The following is a 27,691-nucleotide window of genomic DNA, read 5'->3' as shown; positions in this document are numbered from 1 at the left end:
TAGAATAAATGTGGTAGCCTTATTGGGAAGACAAGGTTTGTTTATACCAAGTCATGAAGGCTATTATTCAAAATCTTATGAGGCTTGGGACACATACAACAGCATGCTTCTAGGGACACTTAAGTAATCCATCAATTATATTCCCATAAACGAACGAACACAAACAAAATTAAAAGAGAAAAATATTTTTGGAGTTTTTGAAATAGATAATAAAATAAAAAAAATAAAAGACAAAAAATAAGCAGAAAAAAATAAGACTTGGAAAGAGTAAGAAAAAACTTTGGAAAACTTTGAAAAACCGAACCCGAACGTTCGGTTGGTTTCGGTTGGGAAAAATTTGAAAAACCGAACCGAGCGTTCGGTTGGTTTCGTTTCAAGAAAATTTTGAAAAACCGAACCCGAGCGTTCGGTTGGTTTCGGTTCAAGAAAATTTTGAAAAACCGAACCCGAACCTTCGGTAGGTTTCGGTTTTGGAAAATTTTGAGAAACCGAACCCGAACCTTCGGTAGGTTTCGGTTTTGGAAAATTTTAGAAAACCAAGGAATTTAGACATGCAATCAGAAAATACTTTTAACAATAAGATAAACAAATTTGTACAAGAAATATACAACCAAGAAAACTACCTTAGAGGTGATGAGCGAGTCAGATGATTTGACCGAACCCGAACGTTCGGTTAATTTCACTTCTTACGTTTGAGGTTGAGAGGTAGTGTGAGGTACTGACTCTCATTCAATCATACCTAGCCCTTGCAATATTCTGTTGAATGATGCTTCAGGAAGAGCTTTGGTAAAGACGTCAGCCAGTTGATCAGTGGTTCTTACAAAGTGTACTTCGACGTTTCCATCTTCCACGTGATCTTTGATGAAGTGATACCTCAGTGCTATGTGTTTGGTTTTAGAGTGTTGCACTGGGTTATGACAGATCCTAATTGCACTTTCAGAGTCACAATATAGTGGGATCTTCTTCATATTGAGTCCATAGTCTCGAAGTTGACTCTGGATCCAAATCACTTGAGAGGTGCAGGATGCAGCAGCTATGTATTCCGCTTCGGCAGTAGACAACGACACGCACGTTTGTTTCTTGGATTGCCAGCTAACCAACTTCCCGTCAAGGAATTGACAGCCACCAGTGGTGCTTTTTCTGTCGAGTCCACATCCTCCAAGGTCAGCATCTGAATAGGCTTGAACGAAGAAGCCTGAGTTGGAAGGATACCATAGACCTAAGGAGGTGGTTCGCTTGAGATAGCGTAAAATGTTCTTCACTGCAAGCATGTGAGGTTCGCGTGGGTTTGCCTGAAATCGAGCACAATAACACACAGAAAACATGATGTCAGGCCTGCTAGTAGTAAGATACATTAGTGAGCCTATCATTTGACGATAGAGCTTGATATCAACAGCCAGTTTGTCTAGAGATGGAGTTAGCTTGGTGCCGAATGCCATTGGGACTTTGACTTTGGAGTCTCCCATCATACCAAACTTTGATAGGAGAGTCTTCGTGTAAGCTTCCTGATTGATAAAGATGCCTTCGGGTCCCTGTCTAATATTTAAACCAAGGAAAAAGTTAATAGGACCCATTGAGCTCATTTCAAATTTAGTCTCCATCAGCTTTCTGAATTCAGCTGTTAGGCTGGGATTCGTAGAGCCAAAGATGATGTCATCGACATAAATTTGAACTATCATAAGGTGGTTACCTTCCTTTTTGCGAAAGAAGGTTGGGTCAACCGAACCTTGTTTGAATTTAGACATCTTTAAGAATTTAGTTAGCGTTTCATACCAGGCTCTCGGAGCTTGTTTGAGGCCATACATAGCTTTATCCAGAATGTAGCAATGATTTGGATATTTTTCATTCACGAACCCAGGAGGTTGCTCCACATACACGGTTTCTTCGAGTTCTCCATTAAGAAATGCACACTTGACGTCCATTTGGAAAACTTCAAAGTTTTTGTGGGCAGCGTAAGCAAGAAATATTCTAACAGATTCCAGCCTAGCTACGGGAGCGAAAGTCTCTTCATAATCAATCCCTTCCTCCTGACAATATCCCTTTACTACCAGACGAGCTTTGTTCCTTATAACATTCCCTTCCTTGTCCATTTTATTCCTAAAGACCCATTTGAGACCAACAACCGAGGCATCTGGAGGAGTTGGAATGAGGTGCCAGACTTTGTTTCTTTCAAATTCGTTCAATTCGTCTTGCATTGCTTGAACCCAATCGGAGTGATCGAGAGCAGTGTTAACTGTCTTCGGTTCAACTTTTGATACGAATGAGTTAAACATACAAAACTCAACCTTTGAAAATAAGGATGTCTGTTTTGCCTTCAGTTGTGATCGGGTCAGAACCTTTTCGGAGACATCACCAACCACTTGAGAGATAGGATGATCTCTGGTCCATTTGGTAAGAGGAGGATAGTTTGGATCAAAGGTTGGGTCTAGTTCAGCATTGATCATTTCTTCTGGCTCGGATTGTCTTTCGTAGTCAAGTGACATATCACCATGCTCCCCCTCGATTGATGAGCTGTGAGAAACTTGAGGTTCAGAGGTTTCTTGTGGTGCTGGACTTTCAGGCGTTGATGCACCTTCGGTTGGAGAAGCACTTTCGGTTGCAGTTGGACTTTCGGTAGCAGTTGTAGAACTTGGCTCCCCCTCAACATGTGAGCTTGGCTCCCCCTCGACTGAAGCATCGTTGGAAGGAGGTTCATCAGAATTCGATCCTCCTTCATTCATTCTCTTGGCAGCTTCTTCGACAATTTGCTTCATGTGGTCTACCTTGTTGTCTGCTGCACCTGCTTCTGAGAGAGTAGCTTTCTCTGGTTCGTCAAATAGCTCCAGAAATTTCTCGTATAAATTAGCGATCGAGACTGTGACTTGGCCAGTTTGAGGAAAGATTTCCCCAGCTGTGTCTTCTTTGGCCTGTAGCTTTTTGACATAGCTATCGTCAAAAGTCACGTAATAGGTCTCTTCGATTTTTCTCGAACGCTTGTTTAGGACTCTGTATGCTTTGGAAGTGATAGAGTAACCCAGAAAGATTCCCTCGTCGGCTTTGACATCGAACTTGTTGCGGTGTTCTTTAGAGTTAAAGATGAAACACCGTGAGCCGAACACATGGAAAAATTTCACATTGGGCTTTCTGTTGTTGAGAATCTCGTATGGTGTGAGCGTGAATCGTTTGTTGAGATAGGACCTGTTCTGTGTAAAACAAGCAGCAGAAATAGCATCAGCCCAAAAATAAAGAGGTAAGGAAGCGAAACTTAGCATAGTTCGGGCAGCTTCACACAAAGATCGGTTTCGTCTTTCGACAATTCCGTTCTGTTGAGGTGTGTAGGGAGCTGAGAAGTTGTGACTTATCCCTTTTTTGCTAGAAATTCTTCAAACTCCCTGTTCTTGAATTCCAGACCATTGTCGCTCCTGATGTTGCGAACGACCTTCTTGAGCTGTACTTCAATCTGCTTGATGAACACTTTCAGCTTATGAGTCGCTTCAGATTTGAGCTTTAGAAAGAACACCCATGTAAATCGTGAAAAGTCATCAACAATAACAAGAATATACTTGCTACAACCGATGCTTTCGATAGATGATGCACCACACAAATCAATATGAAGTAATTCGAGTGGTTCAACAACTTTTGTGTTAATTACAGATGGATGACTTTGACGACTCTGCTTTCCCATTTCGCATGCAGCACACAAATGATCTCTGTCGAACTTGAGCAATGGAAGGCCCCGAACATGACCTCCAGTGACAAGTTTGTTGATATCTTTAAAGTTGAGATGAGAGAGTCTCCGGTGCCACAACTGGCTTTCGTCAGATTGAGCTTTTGATAACAGGCATATAGCTGGGTTTCCTTTGATGGGTTTAAGGTTTAGAAGAAACATTTCACCTTTACGCTCTGACTTGAGAATTACTTTCTTTGTCTTCTTCTCAATAATTTCAGAACCTTCATCGTCGAATGAGACTTTGAGACCTGTACCTCCAACAAGCTGAGATACACTGATGAGGTTGTGTTGCAGTCCTTCCACATATGCCACCTTCCTTATAGTAAAATCACCATTAGTTATCATTTCGTATCCCTTTATGGTGCCGAAAGAATTGTTTCCAAACTTGACGTTGCCACCATTTGAAAGAGACCTGTATTCCCTGAGCTCTTCTTTCCTTCCTGTCATGTGACGCGAGCAGCCACTATCTATGTACCATTCTTCGTCGAACTGCTCGTCACTTATAACCTGCAAAAATTAAGCAGATTTAGGAACCCAAAGTTTCTTGGGTCCAAGTGAGCTTTTCATAGGAACAGGAATAGTAAGAGAGATGTCAACAAGATATGTCGTTTTATAAGTGTTGTATCATCTTTCTTTTTAATGGTAAAAACTTTGATTTTATTAGGATTAGGTGCGTTTGGTTTAGACTCTGGTTTGGATGCATTAACCTTCTGTTTGCCTTTTTGTTCAGCTGACGAATGAGATTTTTGAGAACGAACAGAATGAGCTTTAGAGCAAGATGGAGATGAATTGGAAGAATTAGAAGAATTAGATGAATGAGAAGGAGTGGGCTTAGATTGAGATGACTTCTTGGCTGGAGACTCTAGGTGACCCTTTTGCTTTTGATCATTGGTGGGACTGACCTTAGAGTTTTGATCTCTTTTGACTTCAGAAACGAACCTTTGCTTTCGATTGGAGCGGTTCTCTGAACCGAACCTATGCTTTCGGTTGGAGTCATTCTCAGAACTGAACCTTTGCTTTCGGTTGGTATTCTCTTCCGAACCGAACCTTGGCTTTCGGTTGTTGTGGCTCTCATGCTTTTTGACAGGATTGTTCTCAAACTTCAGATTTTTGTCTTGATGTGAGAAATATGCATTTTGGGATTGCCAGAATTGTTTCCCTTCAGAGAGATTCTTCCTGTATCTCTGGTTCCTTTCACGTTTCTTATTCCTCATCTGCTTCGGTTGATGATGAATATTGGCTTTCATTTTCGGTTTCTCCTTGGCAGGTTCACTTTGAACTGTGGGAGTTTCACTTTGAACTGAGGAACTAGAGGGAATGTCTTCTTTTGCCGAACTTCCATTCTCTTGAGGAATGTCTTTCGTACCACTAGTACTTGGCACATCGAAGTTATCTGACTTATTCAAGGGTTCTGGTATGTATCTACCTTTACTCATCCATGAGGTTCTTTCAGATAAGCCTACCGTTTCGTTTGCATTATCTATTGGAGCTGACCAGAAGTACTCATCGCAGCCATCACCATTGTCTTCGTTTACAATAGCTGTGAGTTCAGCGGTCTGATGTTTGGTTACTCTAGTGACCTTGTACACTTGATTTGGAGTGGTCCTGACCTTTTGATATACAACTGCTTTCTCTGCTAAGATCGGGGACTTTTGTTGGGACAATCGAGCGAACTCCACTGAATTTTCAGAAATTAGATTCTTGTGGTTTTCAGGTTCGCTTTTTACAAATTCTGAGCAGTCAACCGTGTCCTCTACAAAAATTTCACTCATGTTGTCATCCTCATTAAGCTCAGATGCATTTTCAACATCAATTTTGTTTTCTGAGCTCAATTTGGCGTTTAAAGAGTCAAATTTTTGTATGGTTTCGGTTCTCAGTTTAAGTCTATCATTTTCATCCAAGAGGTTTTTAAGCATGTCCTTGTGGTCCTTGGATTTAATGAAAGATTCTATTTTGTCCAGTCCATACATGTAGGTCGGATTAATGTCATCAGATGATATCACACTCTCACAATTATAAGCTTCAACATCGATTTCATCCTCCTTAAACTCAAGGAAGGGCAAAATCATGCGATGGATCTTTTGGCCTATTTCACAGTCCAAGTGAAGCTGAGTAATATTAGAATAAAGACGTTTTGCTATTAAACAAAAAACATTCCGCTGTTTTAACAACTTTAAATTGTCTCTTTGTAAATAAATGTTTTCGTCTTTTATTTTAACTAATTCAGACTCCTTCAACTCGATCCACATGCGCCGCTCCTCACTCTTCGAAGACACCCTGCTTAATTGATCAGTTAGGTTAGAATTGGTGACTCGAGTTTGAGTTAAGCTACTATCTAGATGAGAAATTCTTGTATTAACATTTTTTAGTTCTTTCTCATATGAGGATTGTGGTACTTTAAATGAAACAAAAACCGATTGTACCTTCTTGATCAGTTCATCGAGCTCGTTGAACTGCACGCTGAGCGGTTTGGCCGTAAAGCACATATCCTGCTGCTCCTTCGGTTCATTGCTTCCACCATCAGTGTTGTATCCCCTCATCTGAGATACATCAGACACCATGAAGCACCTTCCTCCACTGCTCTCCTCCTTTGCCACACAAGCCTTTCCATGAGAAGGCTTCCTCACTTCATCGTCTTCTGAGTCGGTTGACCAAACTTCCACGCTACCGAACTCGTCATCAGCAACCGAACCCTGCACAATTAGAGCATTCATGGAAGGGTTAGCGGTAGATTTCTTCTTTCTCATCTCATCAAGCCTTTTCTGCAACAAGGCTTCCTCATCCTTTTCAGCCATCTTTTTGAGGACACAATCCTTAGCATAGTGGTTTTTCCCACCACAGTAGTAACAACTTACACCAGAATCACCATCTGCCTTCGGTTCCTTCTTGGGCTCTTCAACCTTCGATTCATTGTTAACCTTTTCTGAACTATAACTCCCCTGCCAGTTTCGGTTTTTGTTGCTGGGGAATCTCTTCTTAATGAACCTCTTGGGGTTAGACACCATCATAGCATAATCCTCAGACGTGAGGTCATACTCCTCCAAGTTGAGGTCTTCATCCTCCATCACAACTTTACTTTTTGACAGGAGGGCCAGTGAACCTAGGCTTGAAACAACGTTCTTTTCCTGCAGCACAATCTTCTCATGGGACTTGAGAATACCTACCAGTTTCGCCAAAGAGTATGATTTAAACTGCTCATGGGCTTTAACTGTTGACACCACTGCTCTCCATTCTGACCTTAGACCATTTAAGAACGTAACCTTCTGCTCGATAAGCTTCCTTTCGATGTCATGTTTGATCATCCTGCTGAGAAGATGATTGAAGCGATCGAACGTCTGGGTCACAGTTTCTTCGGCTCCTTGCCTGAATTCTCCAAACTCAGATAAGAGCAAGGTTTGGATAGAATGTTCAAGATCCTTGTCTGTAGAGTACAGTTCGCGAAGTCTATCCCAAACTTCCTTTGCCGTCGTGCATGAGCTGACCAACCTGAAGGTGTCGGACTGAAGGGCGAATCTTATCAATCTTAACGCCTTGATATTACACTGGAATTTATCCTTTTCATCTTGCGCAATATCTTTGACATCCTTCAGCAGATCATTATACTCCTTTTGAGTTTTAATAATCCTTGACGTTGCAGAGTGAGAAAAAGGTCCATTAATGATTGCTTCCCATATGAGGTCTCCATTATCCTCAGATCCTATAACGTAGTCTTCGAAGTGATGCGCCCAGACTTCATAATCATGGGTATATAGGATTGGAATCTTCGTGGTTGAACCGATGCTGTTGGAAATATTGATGGGATTCGATTGCGACTCGTCCATTATGATCGAAAAACCTGTTCAAAGATCAGACTTGTAATAAATCAGATTAGGGCAAAACAATAAATATCAAGATACGTCAATAATGAGATGACGGCTCAATAAATATCAGTAATTGCGGAAAAACCCTAATTGAAACCTTTTCACAGAAAAGATGTGTATCGATTACACAGCCTCCTGCTCTGATACCAATTGATGAGATTAAAACTTAATCTTGAAGATCGATTAGATCTCAAACAGGTAATTAATGATTAAACAGCAAGAACACGAAAATAAAGAACAAGTCAAGAATGAATCAAACGTGTCGAATGATTATAAAACAACCCTCAAAAGAGCTTGATCAAGAACATCAATTGTAGAGGGTTAGTAGGTTTACAAGAACGATAAATAAAATCAAAGTAATCGTAATTCTCTATCTGTAATCTAGATCGTTAACCTAATATGCATGCAAGCATATACTTATATAATAAACCTAACAGGCTCTCGGTTGGACAGGCCCAAACCGGAGTACAAAACAATTGGACTAACAGCCGAGCCCAATGACGCAATCCTTTAGCGAATCTTCAACCCAACACCTATAAAATGGTTGTTTAATGGGTGTCCACTCTCACCCACCACTTCCTTGATTGGTGGAGGGTTGTTAGCCGAACGGGTAGGATAAGGCAAACCCTTTGCATTAAAAGTATAATGAAGTATAAAGTGACTAAATGTTTTTACAAAATTTCCAATCTTAGTTACTTTAGGCAAAAGTGAATTGATGCAATTCCATGAAATTACACTTTGTACCCTTGCTAAGACGTTAGTGGAGCGTGTGTGGTTAACCGGGACACTAAATGGTTCTAAGCAAAGGTAGCAAAGGGTGACTCAATGTTTGTCATAGTTCGGTGGAGCGTGTGTGGTTAACCGGCACATCGAATAGGTGATTGTAACATTGGGGGCACCATGTAAGTTTGCATGGTTATTCACACCCTGTTTTGTGATCCTCGGCATCCCAGTCACAAATCAAGGGGCATATCGAGATTTAAACATGTCATTGAAAAGTTCAATGAATCTTAAAGGATCTAGGAGTTTTCAATACATTTAAAACTTAATCTCTTTTTCGTTTTTCATGGTGGAAAATTAGTGAATCGACATTCACTTACCTTCAAATGTTTTGTAATTTGGGTTACGACATCCCTCTCCCAAGTTGTAGAGTATTGTGTTGGGTCCTAGCCTTAATATCTCATTTTGGGTGATTTATTAAGGACTCAATCAATCAACTAACTTGAATTTTTTTTTCTCCCGTTTTGTAGATGTCAAAGTATGACAACTATGGTCTTCCCAAATCCCATGGAACAAGCTTTCCACATGAAGATGATATTCCACGATTCGATCGAGGAACACGAGATCATGCTTCACTTCCTCCACCTCCTCCTATTGTTCTCCCTAACCCACAAGTTCAAAGGCTTGAAAATTTCAAACTCACTCAAGCACTTTTGGCAAGTAAACATGACGAAGGAAAGTCAGTGTGTGCACACGTCTTAGAGATGAAGTCACACAATGATGGGTTAAGAATGTTCGGAGTCGTTGTCTATGAGGAGCTGGCTGTTGACTGGGTTCTTCAGTCGCTTCCTGACTCATATAGTGAGTTCGTAAGAGAGTAATATATGATAGACCACGACGTGACCCTCATCTATCTCACCTATTTGCTTATTGTTGTTGTATCAGCGATGATTTGGCGCACTGGAAAAGAAAAGTTGATTGGTGGATCTGCCTTCCAGACCTCTATGGACATAGGCAATGGCAATGAAAGGCATGCCATGGTCGAAAAGTTTGATCATAAGAAAAATGCAAAGTCTGAAGTAGTTTCGTGTGCTGTTCCAAAAGAGTCAATTTGCTTTTATTTCCAAGAGAAGGGGCATTAGAGACGAAGCTGTCCAATCTACCTGAGAGATCTAAGAGATGGGAGAGTCAAGACGTATGGCTCTACTTCAGGTAAAATCCACTATCGAACTCCATTAAGTTCCTATTCATTGATTCTTAATACATAATGTGATAAGATTACATTTGAATGTTTTGCAGGATCACGATCGCATGGATTCGAAGATCAGATTTTGAGCTTAGAAAGTTATGATAGAGTTGTTAGGAATATTTGATTACATAGTTTTTCAGTTGATTTTGCATTGTAAGGACGTGTGTTCCGCTGCTTTATGAATAAAATAAGTTTTTGATTTGTCTTATTTATATATATCCTTGCAATGAAACCGTTGTGAAAAATTGATGTTTGTGTATTTCTATAAATGGATGTGATTCTCAGTTATGTTATTTATGGTAGTGTCAAAATTTTCTAAGTAAGGAAAGATTCCTATCACCCAAGTCTCAATTGGACAGAAACTTGGAATCATATGATTTGAATTATGTGATGTATGGAAATGTTGGTACTTAGGAAATTAAGACTAATTCCTTGATCACACAAGTATGTGAGTCAAATGAAGAACTAAAGGAATAGAACACAATGGTGTGCACTAGTCATCTCCACCACAAATAACAATAATACTATTCGTCATAATTTACTAAAAGTCTAGTAAATGTGGTTATGCTTACAAGATTAAGTGGAATTCTGAATCATTGAAAAGTTTCAATGAATGGCAGAACGAATAAGAAGAATAAATTAGGCAGAAAGATAAGAGTTTCTCCAATATAATAAGAAGGAAGAGTACTTTTGTATCGGATTTTATGATCGTCTTAATGATTGAGAACCATATCACAATTAATCCTCTAAGGACATCTTAGTGCACTAGTATGGCTAAGAAGAGGAATCGGAAATTGTTGAAATGGTTAAATCAAAAGGATGAGTCATACTTAGAATCGTACTCCAAGATTGTTAATTGAGTGACACACACTCATCAAATGTGAAGTAGAAAATTTGTTTTTCGTACTCTTGCTCGTTTGAAATAGGTGTGTAGTGTTTGTCTTGATGAGAATCTGCACTAACTCTTGAATATTTGTTTATCAATAAATGTTTCTTGATAAGAGAATCTTATATGTCAAAAGGTCAGTGGGAGTCTAAATGATCTTGAAAAAGTTTCGACAACTAATCAAGAGTAAACCTATTATTAAACACTAGCACACGACTTGAGGTTTGTAACCCATCGTGTTGACATGATCTTATTTCTGTGCCATTCCGATTTAGTAAACTATGCATATGAGTTCTACGAATTCTCAATAGAATGCATAAGCCAAGCATCTTATGCAATGAAAGTACATTGATTGGAATAGGTGAGATGCTAGATAACTTGGAAGCAATGGTGGGACCCTTGATGGCAAGAAATTAAGAATGAACAAGTTCTGTCCATAAGAGTTTGAATTCTTCACAAACATTATCTTATGATTATGCTTATGACAAATTCACATGGATAGGAACACATACACCATAAAATCTAAGTGTCATAAGGTTTCTCTCCTTCATAAAAAGGATTGTGAGGAAACGCTTTCACTAAGAGCCATTTTAAGGAGATAGCAATTATGTAAATTGCATTCTCAAATTCGATAATGATTACGACATCCCTCTTCATAGTTCGAATTGTGAGATTTGGCAATTAGTCTGAACATTTGGGACTTAGTAAAATAAGTTATGAATTAGTTTAGACACACATTTGAGTTGTCTAAGGAAAGGTATTTGATTTTGAGAAGCTTAGATAAAGGCTTATCAAAGCATATCGTGAAACAATGAAATTTGAAAGTCAATAAGTATTGTTCTCTAGAAGTTTAGTTGGTTTCTAAATACGTTTCAAAGCTAGTGGGAGCATAAATGTTATGCAAGAATGGATATAATAATCATGTTAGTTGGAGCATGATTATTATTTAAGTATTGAAAGTTGGCAATATTAATTATAGAAAAACAAAAGTTTCACTTTGCAAAGTTGCAGGGGTAGAAAAGTTGTTTTTGCTATAATTAAGGGAGAGAATATTATACTTCGTTTCCAATCTAAAAGCTTAGATTGAGAAATTTAATTGTATTTAGTCAAGGGTATATTTATTATTTTCATTCTGAAAATACGATTATGATTACGGCATCCCTCTTCATAGTTCGAATTTTAAGAACACGACAAATAGAAATATTATGACGATATTATAGTAAGAAACTGGTAAAGTATCACGTTTTTTCATTGCGCCATTGTATCCCATACGCTTCGGGTATAGGATCGATTGCATATGTTGTAATCTTCAACCGTTCTAAAATTTTCCAAATGCCTAGGGCATTTAAAGGGAAAAAGGGAATAGAATCGGTTTTGACTAAAATAATTAAACAACTGCCAAGGACAATCTAAGGTTCACCAAGGGTTGGTCGCTTGTGGATAGTTGGAAGTATAGTCATGGATGGACCATATTGACATTATTATTAGTAGATAAGATTCTATTTAGAATGAGTTGTCATATGGCAAATATGGAAATGTTTCCATATTGGGAGTTGGATATCGAGAATCAATGTCTAAGTATAGAAACTTTTATGCAAGAAGGATGTTCAAAGGAATGTACTTTGAATATGAGACTTCCTGACTATGGAATTGACTTGTAACAATCTCCAATAGAGTACTTTGTAATTTAATTGGCAAAGTCTTGGTGACTTTAGCGCTATGATATTACGAAAGGACCGTTGCATAAAATGTTAGAATCTGACATATTCTAGTAGTGGCGAGAATTTTGTATTCTTATACTAATGGATTAGGAATTGTGAAATGAGTGTGATTGAAAATGTTATTCAATTATACTATTTCACAAAGTAAGGACCATAGGTAAACATATTGTGCATGCTAAGAGCATGGGACAATTGTTGTCATAATTCAAGTAAGAAGTTGATTACCCGAAACAACAAATAATGAGTAATTAATATGGTGATTAAATAAAAGATGTTTTATTTATATTCAAAAGTTTGGGGCCATATAGGATTAGTATTATTCTTGTGTCTTACTTTGCATGTTTTGACTTCCCGAATAATAAGATTATTCAAACCCTCCACAGTCGCTCATACTTTGGAAGTAGGTATGAAAGAAGACTGTCATGAATCTGACTGTAGATTGTCTAAAGTGTTTTAGACATAGCAAAAGTTTATTGCAGGGTTCATGAGTGCTGCTATAAGATTAGAGTATTGGAATAAACCCACGCTCGCTTGGATCGCTTCATGGATTTTATCACGAGTGATTGGTGAGACAATAATATCTTATATTCTTGAAACCAAGATGTGTGAGTTGTATCTTGCAAATCAGTTGCACATTGATAATATGTAAACGCACCAGTAACTTGGTGTTATAAAACGTATTGTTGTGAGTGATTCGGTGAGTGAGTGCAAGCGAGCATTGAGTCGAATTTTATCCATTCCTTTTACCTAAAGTGGGATAAAAAGAGATATTTGTGGGCCCCTTGATGATTTTGTGATGACACCCTAAGCGCTTGGCCAAGCCGGGACTAAGTTGATGTGTTCAACTGTAGTCAGTTGTCAGTCGTCATAAATCAGAAATCGGGAAACAACACATAGACTGAGAGAATGATTTCAATCCATGTCTCATGTCTATACGATATCTAGAATGGAGGAATATATGATCCCTTATCTAAAGGACAGGTAGCTGATAAGATCAGAGTTCGACAGCGTCTTTGAGAGTTACGATTGCTAATTGGATTGTACTTACATTATAGTTACTTGACTTATCAAAGTGGGAGACTATTGGATTAGTGTCTAAGCCTGTAACTATATTTGGTATGTACTTGACCCGGTTGTGCATGGTCCTTTTGGGTTTCCTTCACCAAAGCAACTTGATAGGATGATTTATGGAGAAAAATGAATAATTATGATTTATTAATATATTATATGAATAATGTATTAAAGGAGAAATCATAGTGTTTAATTAATATTAGTCAAGAATTTGTTAAGTAATAGTTTTGTGACTAAAAGACATTAATTAAACTTAGGGGACTGGAATTGTAATTATTAAATAATTATAATTGGGCTATAGATCACCTTGGAACATAGGCTGGACGAATTCTATGGGAAGCCCATAAAGAAATCGTCCAAGGGGTGCTCTAAAGGGTGTCCATGGGCCGCTTAGGGCCTAAGCACTCAAATTAGGGTTTCCTAGTTGAAAACCCTAATAGCCTACCTATATAAGGAACCCCTAAGGCCCCAAAACATGGCTAACACTTCTAAGAGAACCCTAGACGTTTTTGGTGCCAACTCCTCCTTCTCATAAGTCATTCTATTGCTTATGGTGTTTGTAAGCCATTAGAGGAGTGATCATCTAGATCTGTTCTTATATGATATTTTCGAATTTCACATGCTAGATTAGGGTTCTTGAGTCTTGGATGTATTGCATGTACAATAGAGATACCTAGATCCAAGCTTTAGGGTTTGCATGAGCACATAGGATGTTCTTTTGTTCAAAACCCATCAATGGTATCAGAGCCATGATTGGTTTATGTTGTATGTGATGCAATGTTTGTTTATCTGCTGAATATCGAGTTTCTGGCCTTTGCCCAACCCGACTCGGCCTGTCAGTATCTGGACTCAGCGAGTCAGCCCAACTCGGCGAGTCCAGGGAGTGACTCGGCGAGTCTGGCTGTCAAACAAACGAATTTTCGGATTTTTTTTTCCTATTTTGACTTAGGATAATTGTCATAATTGTTTCAAATTAATAAAATACGAAATTTATTGATTCATTATGATTATCTTTGTCAAAATAAAAGATTTTGGTCATCTAATTTGATAATTGTTACAGTATGTGATAAATGTTAAATTATTTGAATTATTTGGTCAATTATCTTGCATGAAATTTGATTAGGTCAAAAACTAGATAATCACCAATTAATTGTTTAATTGCCTTATTTTATTTTTGATCTTGATAGTTTTGAAATGTTTCAAAACTTGCCCTCAAGTTTTGAATTTAAAACTTGCCTTATTTTATTGTACACGCCGCTCCAACTCATTTTCTCTTAAAACTCTTTCTCGTTTTAGAAAAATCATTTCTTTTGAAATTTTTTTCTCAAATCCTCAGTTTGAGTCCAAACACACCTGGAGGTGCATCCGAATCTCTCAAACCAAGACTCTGATATCAACTTGTAACAACGTAAAATTTCAACCAATTTTCTTTTTCATTTTCAATCACAATAATACACATGTCACATTTTCTCAAAAATCTCAAGTATCAAATTTCAACATATATTTCAAAAATTGTTTATCACAAATCCAGGATCCTCAAAAAACATGTCTCCAATGCGGGTGTGTGTACAATCAAGCCGGTGCCTTCCTGTGATCCTAAGAAGTACCTAAAACACATAACACATAACACGGTAAGCACGAAGCTTAGTGAGTTCCCCAAAATACCATACACATCACATTAGCCACTCGAGGCTAACTCAATACGACCCTCCAGTCAATGTGTTCCAGTGGAGACCCTTAGGTCCCACAAGTTAGGGGGACCCTCCGGTTCTAACTCAATAAGCTCATAATAATAATACTCAGCATAAATCACAAAGACAAAATGCAGAATATCACAATACACAGATAAGCACATAAGACATCTTGGTCACACAAAGATACCACTCATGGTAAGTATAGTGAGAAGACTCACCTCGCAAGAAGTCGGCTAATCTCGAACTCAAAACACCGGTCTAGCCTCCGCCTAACACATACGACAATTATCCCTAATTAATAACGACTCTCAATAAGCTAAACTAACCCTTCTACAAACTCACAGAAGGGTAAAAGACCATTTTACCCCTCAATGGCCTTAATAGTCCACAAATTGACCAAACCCTAAAAGTCAACCAAAAGTCAACGACAGAGAGTACGTTGCGCGTACCAGCTCTCTATGTTGGGCGTACTCCGCTGTCATGTATGCATTGGGGATGCTCGACCCCTACGCTGCGTGTACTGGGATTACGCCCATCGTACGTCCCAGTTTCACTCTTCTCACTCATTTGGTGTTAATCAGTTATGACCTTGGCTCATATCACAGATCTGGACTCCCTGATAGCTCTTACTCCATAAAGTTAGTGACTTTAAGCCTTTGCATGGTTGGAATGGTCACAAACACACAAAGCACTCACTCTCTTATCTCAAAAAGCCCATATCTCATGCATGGCTTGATTCCAACGTCCAAGATTGGATTTTTATGACACTACACCACTAAATACACTCAAAGGGGGTTTATCATAGTCTCTGGAGATCAATATATCACAAAGTCTCAAACTTTTGGGACAAAACCCTAAAATACTCTACTATGTTGCACAAATCAAAAGAGTGAGAAAGCTTTGAACTTTATACCTCAAAATGAAGCTCCACACTCAGATAAGCTCAGATCCAAAGTCTAGAATCCCACTCCTTCTTCTTCAAGGCTCCTTTTTCACTCCAAAGAAACACAAGAATACTCTCAAGGCTCTCAAATGCATGCAAAAGATCTTAGAACGAAAACTAGGGTTTAGGAGGGTTGTTGTCTGAGAATGGTGGCCAGGAATGAGGCCATCGTATCCTTTAAATAGGGGTCTCACCCTAAATTAGGGTTTTCACTCTGGGCCTAGTACACCTATCGTACCCTCTGGTAGGGGTGTCAATTTATGACACGACACGATAAAAATACACGACACGAAATGAAATCGGGACGAAATAAAAATTTGAATTCGTGTTCGTGTCGTTTTCGTGTCAAGTTTAAAAAACACGACGTCGTGTCGTGTCGTGTTCGTGTTCATAAATCGACACGAAATTGACACGATTGAGCATGTGTTTGTCGTGTTTTTCGTGTTTGTCGTGTTATATATTATTAAGTATGAATTAAATAAACTAATAGTTATGTAATGTTATATTTGTCGTGTCGTGTCGTGTTGTCGTGTTTTAATTGGTTCTTTTTCGTGTTAGTGAAAAAAAACACAATATCGTGTCGTGTTCGTGTTACACAAAACATTTTCGTGTCGTGTCGTGTCAGACAAAAACACGACACGACTGCCCGATTTGACAGCCCTACCCTCTGGTACGCCCAGCGTACTAGGTGGCTTCCGCGTCAAATGCACGGATATGAGTACGTTGAGCGTACACTCACGTACGCCTCACGTACTCATTCACCACCTTTTCTCAAAAAGGGACTAAAATGGAGAAGTACTCAAAAGACCAAGGTTTTCGAGGTATACCTGGACTCGGGATGTTACACCGGGTTAGGTTGGAGGATGGGTTTATATGACCAATCAGTGGTCATGACTAAAACCTTTGGTACATTCTTGGATAACTGTCACAAGGACTTCCCGGATGGAGTTAATGGGCCAATTGGTGGTTGACAATTGCGAACAGTGTTTACATTCCATCAACTACACAAGAGAGAAGTATTAGGTCACCAATTCATCACCTAACCCACCGGTGTATTTCAAGCTCCATCAATATGCGGAAGGATGATGACAAAGTGCTAAGTCTTGACATGTTCTATTTATGGTGCATCATTCTGCCCAATACTTTTTGTAACATCCCTTATTGTTTGGCAAAGTATCTACCTGAGGGTTGGGTGAAAGATCAGAAAACTTCACGAATTTGCAGTGGGATGTTTGTGTCCATGTTGGCGAGATCATATGGTATTTTTGAGAGGAGAGCCGGGAATATTTTGACTATGATGTCAACACCTCCATTTAATCATCCTCTTTATAAGAGAACAAGGATTGTTGAGGATTATAGTGGGGAAAATTTTGCTATTCCCGATGAAGATGAGGTTAGGGTACCGAAGCAACCTGGTAGGAGGGTGAGACCGAGATAAAGGCACATACATGAAGACCCGCCCGTGGTCTCGGTTGAGTATGAGCTACCAATGGAACCATATAATATGGAGTTGAGGGCATACCAAGACGACATATGATGTAGCTTGAATTACCATCTCATGAACATTGCACATATGATGCACCACATGAACATCCCCCGAATGGATGATGTTCCCGACTACCCTCACGTTAGAAGTTGGGAGGAAAGATGGAATGCTAGGCAAAGTGGGGCCGGTGGTAATGGAAGCGGATTTGGAGGCAGAGATGATGAGGACGACGAGTGATTATCCTTTTGTGCTTTCATTTGTGTTTGACGTTTGAGATAATTTTCTTTTATTTGTTTGTGTTTTTTTTTGGTGTGTTGATGATTTAAAACTTCTAGTAATTTAGGATTTTAAGTGTGGTTGTTTTCCTTTTGATTATGTTGTTTTGTATCTTGGATTTTGCAGAAAATTAGGGTAAGGATTGAGATAAAAATAACAAGCGTGAGGGAATTAACGTAAGGAGTCGAGTAGTTTATTAAAAGCATGGTTGCAAAAATCAATCTAGGCGGCCGATTAATCGGCTCCTAGACGTTTGACGGCCTCAAACTACCTACAAATAAGGGTTAGAGGGTTAGGCTTATCGGTCTTGGTCAATATCGGTCAAAACCGGTCTAAATTAGTCCAAATCGGACTAAATCGGGCCAATTCGGACTCAAATCTAGGGATGTCAAAAAGCCCCGTGGGACCCCGTTCCTGTGGGGGCCCGTCCCGTTTGGGGGAATTTTTTTAAAAAAATCGGGGACAGGGACGGGGGTGAGGGCAAGGTTAAACCCCATTTTAATTTCGGGGGCGAGGGTGGGGGTAGGCAATCCCGTCCCGAAACCCCCGTGAGGACCCCGTTAATAAGTTACACATATATTTACATATATTAATTATATAAATATAATAAATAATAACGTGATTTTGAGTTTTCAAGGTTCATCAAAAAACATGTTATCAAAAAACGTGTTATTAAGTTGCTAGTATAATGTTTTTAAAATGACATAACTTTTTTATTTTTAAGATGTAAAATTCTATTATAAATAATTATTTGTTACCTAAAAATAACTTGTTTTTGCCTAAATGACAACTTTTTTAAGCACAAAAAAAAGAAGGCCAAAATCAATTAGGGGCAGGGAAATGAGGACAGAGGCGGAGATAATAAAAAAAATTCGGGGACGGGAAGAAAGTAGAAAGGTTAACCATTTCAAGTGCCGGGCAGGGATGAGGAAAAAAGGACCCATTTGCCCCCTTTTACGTCCCTACTTAAATCGGACTAAATAGCTCTTATGGACCTGCTGGCTCAAAAGAGCAAGCTAGCCCAAAGGACAACTGTGTTTTTTTTCAAAGGAGTCGACTGCCCTTTTATAGAATATATTTTCCTTCACTTATTATCCCACCAGCGATGTGGGAAACTTTAACCCTCTACACCTCAAAACTGCTTCCGCTTCCAGCTCGACATGATCCTTGTTGATCAATGATTTGATCGGATGATTTTTTGGAAACTATCTGACTAGGTTGCTGCTAGCTACTTCTTTAATAAGCCCATTGACAGCGATTTCATCGATACAGGTCCACCGATTGAAGATCACGTCATTCCATCAACACAGGTCTAGCGATTTCATACTCTTATTTCATCAACACAGGTCCGATAATTTCATACGTCTTTTCTGGGAGAGTTCGAGTGGCCATAAGATTATGACCAAGAAACATTGGGATTTAGATGCATTCGAATTTGATGACTGCCATCACAATTTTGGTTGTTCTTTTTCTCAACCATCGTGAACTGTCGCCATTGAACCTCCAATACTTGTGATCCTCTTTGATTTCACGCAGATATGGTGTTGGACCAATTATTTTTATTTTATTTTAGTATACAACTGATTTCACGCAGGTTTTCTCCCTTTCTTGTTTTTCCATGTATTTGAACTGATTCTGTTTAAAGCATTGAATCGATTATGTTTCAATTGAGTAATCTGATTCGTGTTCTTGTTTATTGATGGAATCGGTGTCGATATGGTTTTTTGATCACTGGGAATAACGATTTCAGTGATATAGTTGATATGGTTGTTTGATAACTAGCATGCCAAGTGTTTGTGAAAATGCTTAAGATAAATTTTAGTGATTTTGGTGTAAATGCAAAAGTTCTGTCAGTGATATTCTTATAGAGTTAGCAAATTGAAAACAATTTTGTAGTTTGGAGGTCATGGGTTTGACATAAAAATCAATCTGCATCTATTTTATCTGGAGAAGCTTATAGTATTAAGTTTGATTTCTAACACTACATTTTTTTTCTGACACTAGTTGTAGATTTAATGGTATTCTTTTAAAATCTAGTGATTTGATAATGCTATCTTCCAAGTAAACCATCAGATGAGGGCCTCTCTATGCCCGAAGATAGGAGACGTTAAGCATTTGTGGGTTTGATTTGGTTAAGGCAAGAGTTAAAGAAGCAGGGGTAATATTGTCCATTTAACTCCTTTTCATAGTTATAATGAGTTTAATTTATTAAAAACGATTGTAAATTGTTTTAAAATACTACAAAACAGAGTTTGTGTAAATTTGATAATGTCATATTTATTAATGTTATATTTAATGTTATAATCTTAGGATTAATGTTATAGTTATTAATTTTTTAATAATTTTTTTAATAATTAATGGTCCCCGATTAATCCCCGCCTAGCCGATAAATCCCTTGACCCTAGTCTACCGCCGAGCCTACGTCGAGCGTTTTCTTCAACCATGATTAAAAGATTGGAAGATTGAGAGATTCGTTGAGTCTGACGTTTTTAATGGGTGAAAAATAGTCCAGTAACTGAAGAAAAATGAGGGGGGTGTATTACCTTAATACCCTCCTTAACTTGAAAATCAAAGCTGAAGCAGCAAGAGGAAATTGGTCAGACAGAGAAGAAAACTCTTCGAGCACATAAATAGAACTCAACGAGTCCAAATGAAAACTCGCGATTTCTGCCAGCATTATGCTTCAACTCGAAGAGTATTCACATTAAACTCGGCGAGTTTCTCAGATTCATATTTTTTTGAGTTTACGATTTGATTCCAGTCAAGGCAGGCATTAATTATATTCTTTGAATACCATTTTCCGAGCATTCCCAAGAAGCTTTTTCCTACATATTTAGAGTTGTCAGCCATACAAGACTTATGACACCCAAGGCATGAATGAGTTGTTCCCATGCCTAAAGTCAGCTGAAGAGGGAGCTTAAAATGAAGAATATCAACCTCGCAACTTCTATCCCAGGGGAGTTTGTTCTAACTCTCTCTTTTTACTTTTATGTTCTTTATCATGCATAACATGCAATGGGGACATTGCATAAATTAAGTGTGGGGTAGGGGGTTGGTTACATTAGTTAAATTAGAATCCTAAGTTTTTTTTTTTTTAAATTACATAAGAAATTTCTAGGGTTAAACTATAAATTTTTTAGTAAAAGTAATTAGGATTCCATGCTAGTATTGTGTTTGATGATTCTATGAGGACCCAACTGTTTGGTTGAGCCAATATACGTTCTAGTGCATTTGTGGCCCCTTTTATTCTAGTGAAATCATGGGACACAACATGTTAAGCATTGTGTACTAAAAATGTATCCAGGAAAGCTTAAGTAGTCATTGCACATGAGACTAATGCTTTTAATCAATAAATGATGAAGTTAAATCCCCTTGTATAAGCATATGTTTTTCTAGGTTTTTAGTTTGAGTGAAAAAAAGTGAGTTTGAAAAAAAATTGAAAAAGAAAAAAAAAGAGTGTTGAAATGTTTAAACGAATCTACAAAGCTATGAAGACAAAGAAGAAATACATTGAAGAAAAGCTACAAATTATTGAAGATTCAAGTTATCAAGTTATCAAGTCTGTTATTTTATTGTAATTTTTCTTTTCTAGGTTATTTTACTATATGTATGCTTGGGGGTTTAACCAAAAATTACTTGAGGTTAATAAAGTTTTTTGGGGATGGATTCGGAGGGAAGCATAAAATGAGTGTTGTTCAGAAGTAGTGGGTGAGTGTTTATGAGGATTGTAAGTATTTAGGATTAGGGGGGGTCCTTCGGAAAAATTTTAGACAAAATGCGGTCTTGGCATAATGGCTGAGTTTGATTGGGATTGTCTTATGTGTTTCTAGTGTGCTAAAATTCAGTTTTGCTTAGGGGCAAACAAAAGTCAAGTGTGGGATATTTTGATATGTGCGTATTTAGTCATATAATTCATATAATATCTTAATATTTTTTTTTGTTTTTGTCTCAATTTTTGAACAAAATGTACTTAATTTTGTTAAAATTACATTTTCAGCTTTAAAGACATGCTCGGGTACAAAAGGAATCGGAACTAGCAATTGGAAACTTAGAAATTGAAGTATGAAGAAAGAAGGCTTAATTAAGGATGAACTCGATGAGTTGGCCATCAACTCGACGAGTTTGCTGGAAGATTCCCGATTCAAGGATGCCTTGCCGTACACACATATTAAGTAAAAACTCGTCGAGTTGGGTCTAAGAACTCGACAAGTTGGAGTTGAAATTAGGAATATATAAATAGAATCGATTTCTCCCGAAACCCTAAGATATTCTGGAGGCTTTGGCAACTTTTGAAGATCAGAAGGGTTCTTGGGAGCTTTGGTTTTCGAGAATTCAACCCAGAAGTCAGTTTTGAAGAGATCAAATGCAAACAAACATTACTTTTATCTTAATCTTTTGTGTGAACCATGTTTGAATCTTTAGATTTTGATTTTATGATGATATTTGTTGTAGTTATGAGCTAAAAGTTTCATACTTCTGTTTAGACTAGATGATCTTATGAATATGGTTTGATTGAGTGGTGTGGATTAATTTGATTTGATTATTTATCTTGTTAGGCTTGTTAAAAGATCCTTGCATGTGAATGATAATTATTTTCTGTTATTGATCAAGTTTATTGAGTTGTATGAATATCTTCTTAATTGCTTGAATCATATATTTTTGTGAAAACAAGATTGTATGCCTAGTATTAGTGAACATGAAGTTAGGGTTAACTAGAAAATAAATAAGTTAATGTGTGAGCATGTGTGATGAACAACCACATATGAGTTGATTGAATTGAAAATTTTAGTTAACTTATATTACAAGTATTACTTGATTTGAAATGAACACTAGGAAACTTGTTAGTTTAATCAATTGGCCACTGTTTGAATTGACTTGTTTCCTAAAGGATTAGTAATAGTGAACATGAATCTAATCACATTAGAAATCAATAATCATTGATATATTAATCCATTGCACTTGCCACGAAATCAACCATAGGAAGAAGTGAATCGGAATCTAAATAGAAGTCTCTTTATCTTATTGAATCTAGTTCTCGTTTGTTCCGTCTAGTTGTTAATTGTCTTTTGTTTAAGTGTTATTTGATCGCTTAAGTTTCAAGTCTTGCAAAACTAGAGGAACTCCCCCCCCCCCCCTATTACTTGGTTTTATTTAGGTAATTATAGTATTTATTTTAATTGTTACCGTTCTTTGTTTTCGATACCTTAATTTCTTGAACTATATTGCTAATCGATAGGTACACCGTCTTTCGTTTGTTTATTTTGTGTCGAAATTAGTAGGATTAAAACTAGTGCAATTCACACGCATCAGGGCCGTATAAACTCACCTTGAAGTGTGAAAACTGTTCGTTTTGAGAATCGGGTGTCGTTTTGCATACTCAGACTTTATGAATGGAAATTTTTTTGAACGCACCGACTTCACTGGGTGGTAGATCGGGTTGCTAGGAGCACGAAAAAGTAGTTTTTGGGCCGATCGAGACTCGTTCGTGTTTTCTGAACTTTTAAACCACACCTCCGTTCAACGTAACAAATTCACATGTTTGTAGATCTACTTGTCAGGAGTCGGAAAATATACTTTTTGAGCCAAACAAAACTTGCCAGAAATCGCCTGAGCTTTGCTGTCCATGGCGGCACGTGGCAGCTGATGAAGGCTGTTCACGACTGTTTTTGGTCGACAACATCTCGTCAGACTTGTCTTTGTAGGCAAAGGGCATCAACAGTGCAAGGAGATGGCTCATGAGGTGGAGGAACTCCGGAAGGGGTGGCGACCAAAGTTCATTATTGCCGACCGAAGGTTCAAAAACCGAGGAAGAGAGAGAGAGAGAGAGAGAGAGAGAGAGAGAGAGAGAGAGAATAGAGAGATAGAGAGATAAATGAGAAAACTCAAATGGCTGATTTTTGCTTAAATTTATATCCAAAAATGTTACATGTTCACCCCCTCTCCTTTTGCCACTTGTCACCTCGAAAAACGTATCAAATTTTTGGTTTTGTAAACTTTTTCCAGATATAGCGAAAGATTGTTCCAAGTGTGTTGAGTTCAAATATGTGAACAAAAATCTCAAATGATAGATGCTATTATGTTTAAAATGCGATTTAAGTTTTGTAAATTTACAGTTTTGGCTGGCTAGATTTTTATTGTTTTCAAAAGCCCGTACGAAGTCATGAGAACATAATTTATCCATTTCGGTCATCCTTTGTCCCAAAGTATACTCAATACAAAAATTTTATTTTTGCCGAAATGATACTTATTTTTTACTAATATCGTTTTGTTTTCTAACGTTGACACAAATTTGAGATACAAAAAGTATTTTTTGTGCAAATTTGAGTCAAATAACTTCAATTGTCTTCAACATTGTAGAATACTAAACAATAGACCCTTTTATATTTGTGTTCGTAGTGGTTTGACCGACGAACTTTGCCATATTTTTACCAATTGTTACAAGACATATAAATGATCTCTACTTTGGGTCTCTCTTACCATCTTCTAAAACTTCCAAGCCTCTACTTGAGGAATCAAAGTCTACAAAAGTTGTTATTCTTTTCATTATATTACTGGTTTAATATTTCTATGAATGTAAAATGATCCTTGGTGGGTTAAAATGGTTTTAAGTTGACAAAATTGCAAAAATGGTCCCTATGGTTGTCAAAATTATGTAGTTTTGGTCCAAAAATGTTTGGTGGTGCATCAGTGGTCTTATTTTGGATCTTTTTAGTGATTTTGGTCCATATACACTTAAAATTATGTTTATACCCTTACAATTTGTATTTTCTATTTTTTAATTGTTGTAATCCTTAAATTTTTTAGAAATTAAAAAATTGACCAACCCAACCCACCCCACTCCACCTTTCTCTCTGTAACGATCGTTTCCGAGGTATAAAAGTTATTTAATTCTTCAGTTTATGTTGGGCCATAATTGAATTAATATTGTAAGTGGACCTTTATTTTGGTCTGAAGTGTAAGCAGCCCATAAGCCGTACGCGGGGCGTAACCCCCTTGTACGTTGGGCGTACTGCTTAAATGAATCGCGGGGAGGCTGAGCGTACGCGCAGCGTACGCGGTCAGGTGGCAAACCCTAATTTTAGGGGTTGAGGCGTATTTAAACCCCATTATAGCCTCCCATTTGGACTCCTCACTTATCATTCACTCCAGAGAAACCCTAGTTCGTCCCCTTTTCTCCTTGTTTGTGTGTGTTTGATCTTTGGGCTTATTTTTGTGAAGAAGGAGAAGAAGAGAAGTGGAAGAAGAAGAACTTGAGCACCTTGAGCTCATAGATCTGGGATCATCCTTTCTTTTGGCATTCAAAAGAGGTATAAAGCTTCCAACTTTCCTCTTGTAAGTTTAGATCTAGGAGTTTTTGGAAGTTTGGACCTTTTAGGTCCAAAGGAAGGACCTTTATCTTGCAACTTCGTTTTTAGAGCTTGGGGTTGCTATCCTTGAAGCTCAAGTGTCCCCATAGCATTAAAGTTTCAATCTTTGTAGCTTATATGGAACCATGCATGAGATCTAGTTGGTTTTATGGAAGTAGAATGTTATTTGTGGAAGTTTGAGCATTTATGAGACTTGTAAGCCATCAAGTAAGAAACTTTATGGATTAAGTCATGGAATAAGCTTAGGATCTGGATTTGTAGCTTCTGGATCGAACTATTAAGCACTTAATGAGATGTTGGCTTAACAGAGCTGTACGCTGGGCGTACAAGCCAGTAGCCAGTACGCTCAGCGTACCTTGGTGTACGCCCCGCGTACGTTACCAGTTTTGGGCTTCGAGTGTTGGGCCTCGGTGTGGGCTGGGTTTCAGGCTTAGGGTCCTTGGGCCTTTATGGCCCATCAGAATTCAGCTGCTAAGGACCAAGGATTTAGTATTGGGCTTGGGTAAGGCCCAATAAAAGGGTTCTAGGCCAAATATAGCAAATTGGGCCATTAGTGGGCCTATAGTGGGGCCATAGATGGATTTAGAAGGAATTGAGGTTTTGGGCTATGTTGTGTCCCACACCATAGTAGGCGTAAAATGGTGATTTTACCCATAGAGGAATCTCGATTATGATTTAGTATTTATTTCCCATTATAGCTGGGAAGCAGCCGGAGCAACAGTCAGGGATTTCTCATTCAGGAGTTCAGCAGTCAGCATCACGAGGTGAGTTTCCTTCCAGTAGGAACGGGTTTGCGGCCACAGTGCTGGCCCGTTTAGTTAGCAGTAGTTCCAGACTTCAATCTGACGCAGTAGTTCAGTGTGCTTGGTGTCTCTGTGATTCAAGCATGTTTATGTGTTATATGTTCCGGACTTCAATCCGAAGCAGTATGCAGTATATGTGTTTATACTAGTTGATATGTGTTTATGTTGTGCTATGATCAGTCAGTTCTGGACCTCGGTCCGATGCAGGGGACATGGTCCCAGTTAGTCCGGGCTTCAGCCGGATGCAGTTTCCGGACTTTGGTCCGATGCAGGGGACATGGTCCCAGTTAGTCCGGGCTTCAGCCCGATGCAGTTTTCGGACTTTGGTCCGATGCAGGGGACATGGTCCCAGTTAGTCCGGGCTTCAGCCCGATGCAGTTTCTGGACTTCGGTCCGATGCAAGGGGCAAGGCCCCAGTTAGTCCGGGCTTCAGCCCGATGCAGTTTCCGGACTATGGTCTGATGCAGTGGGCAAGGCCCAGTATGTGTTTACATGTTATTGTATGGTATGTGGTAGTTTGGGGGAGCTCACTAAGCTTCGCGCTTACAGTTTCAGTTTTGGTTTCAGGTACTTCCGCAAGTAAAGGGAAGAGCTCGGAATGATGGCATCATACACACCACGGCTTCAGTCTTTTCCTGGGAGTTTGTTTTGATTCATAATTTGATTTGGCACAAATGTTCATGACATTTTATTATGGGTTGAGATAATTGACACATGGTTTTATGATGTGACGATCGGAATATGATTTTTATTATTATTTAAAACAAAAAAAATTTGGGTCGTATTTTGGGATGTTACACTCTCTTTCCTATCTCTCGCCGGAAACCACCATTACCAGCTTCCCTTCTTGCCTAATTCTAAACCAAGTGCCCATAAATCATTCTCAGTGCCCAAAAATCGTACTTAGTTCCCAAAGGTGTGCAATGGGTGCTCAAAACCCAAATTTAAACCTGAATATCATGCCCAAAATAAACCCATGGATTAAAAGCAGAAATCATGGATGAAATCAAAACCCTGCCAACACAAATTCACAAGTGCAAGAAGCATAAATTAAAACCTGGAACCCAAACCAAAACTTGCATCTTTTTTATCTCACTCAAATTTCACGATGTAGAGAGGATAATGAGATGATAGTGATGAACACGTATTGAGGCATTAATGAAAAGCATGGGTGGGGGCGGTGATGAACAAACAAAGGCAACGGTAAGAGGTGTGTCATATTGTTTATCATCATCTTCTTCCCATGTTCTCGTTTGTTTATGACATCACCTGCAGATCTAAGGAAGGAAAAGGAATTAATCATACTATCATCTTCTTAGTTCTCACCACCCATAAAACTTCTTCATCACAGCCCAACACCATTGCAAGCATCATATTTTAACCTACAAAATCATATTTGAAGAGAATATACAAGGAATAGGGAGAGAGTGGAGCGCGCATATAAAAACCCATATATTCCTCGCACAAATACTCTAATTGAAGCATGATCCAAGCAGCCACAAACAATTTGTTTTTAATCCTTGTTATTGATTTTTTTGTATGTATATACATAGAGAGGAGTTGGAAGTCATTGGTGGTGAACAAATCCATTTGGTTATGAGTTTCCTGATAACAGAGTACAAAGATTCTTGCTCTATTTTTCCCCATTGGTGCTTCTCTTCCAATACCTAACTATGAGACAAGCCAAACCAAAATCGAATCAGCGATTTAGGTCTAAGTTTTCCGAGGCAACGAGAATCAACGATTTTGTACTGATGTGTTGTCTTCTTAGTACTCATTGTTATCATTGGTGTTAGAAGCGGGGGAGGATGATTGATTTTGAGAGTCACCGGAGGATGCGTTGTTGAGTTTGTAAGAGGTGTTCTATCGTTTCCATGGCGGTGTATATTCTTACTATTAGATTAAT

The sequence above is a fragment of the Lactuca sativa genome, chromosome 7, assembly GCF_002870075.4.
Source record: "Lactuca sativa cultivar Salinas chromosome 7, Lsat_Salinas_v11, whole genome shotgun sequence".
Lineage (NCBI taxonomy): Eukaryota > Viridiplantae > Streptophyta > Magnoliopsida > Asterales > Asteraceae > Lactuca > Lactuca sativa.
The sequence above is the reverse complement of the archived record's forward strand: the minus strand, read 5'-3'. Positions refer to the sequence as shown.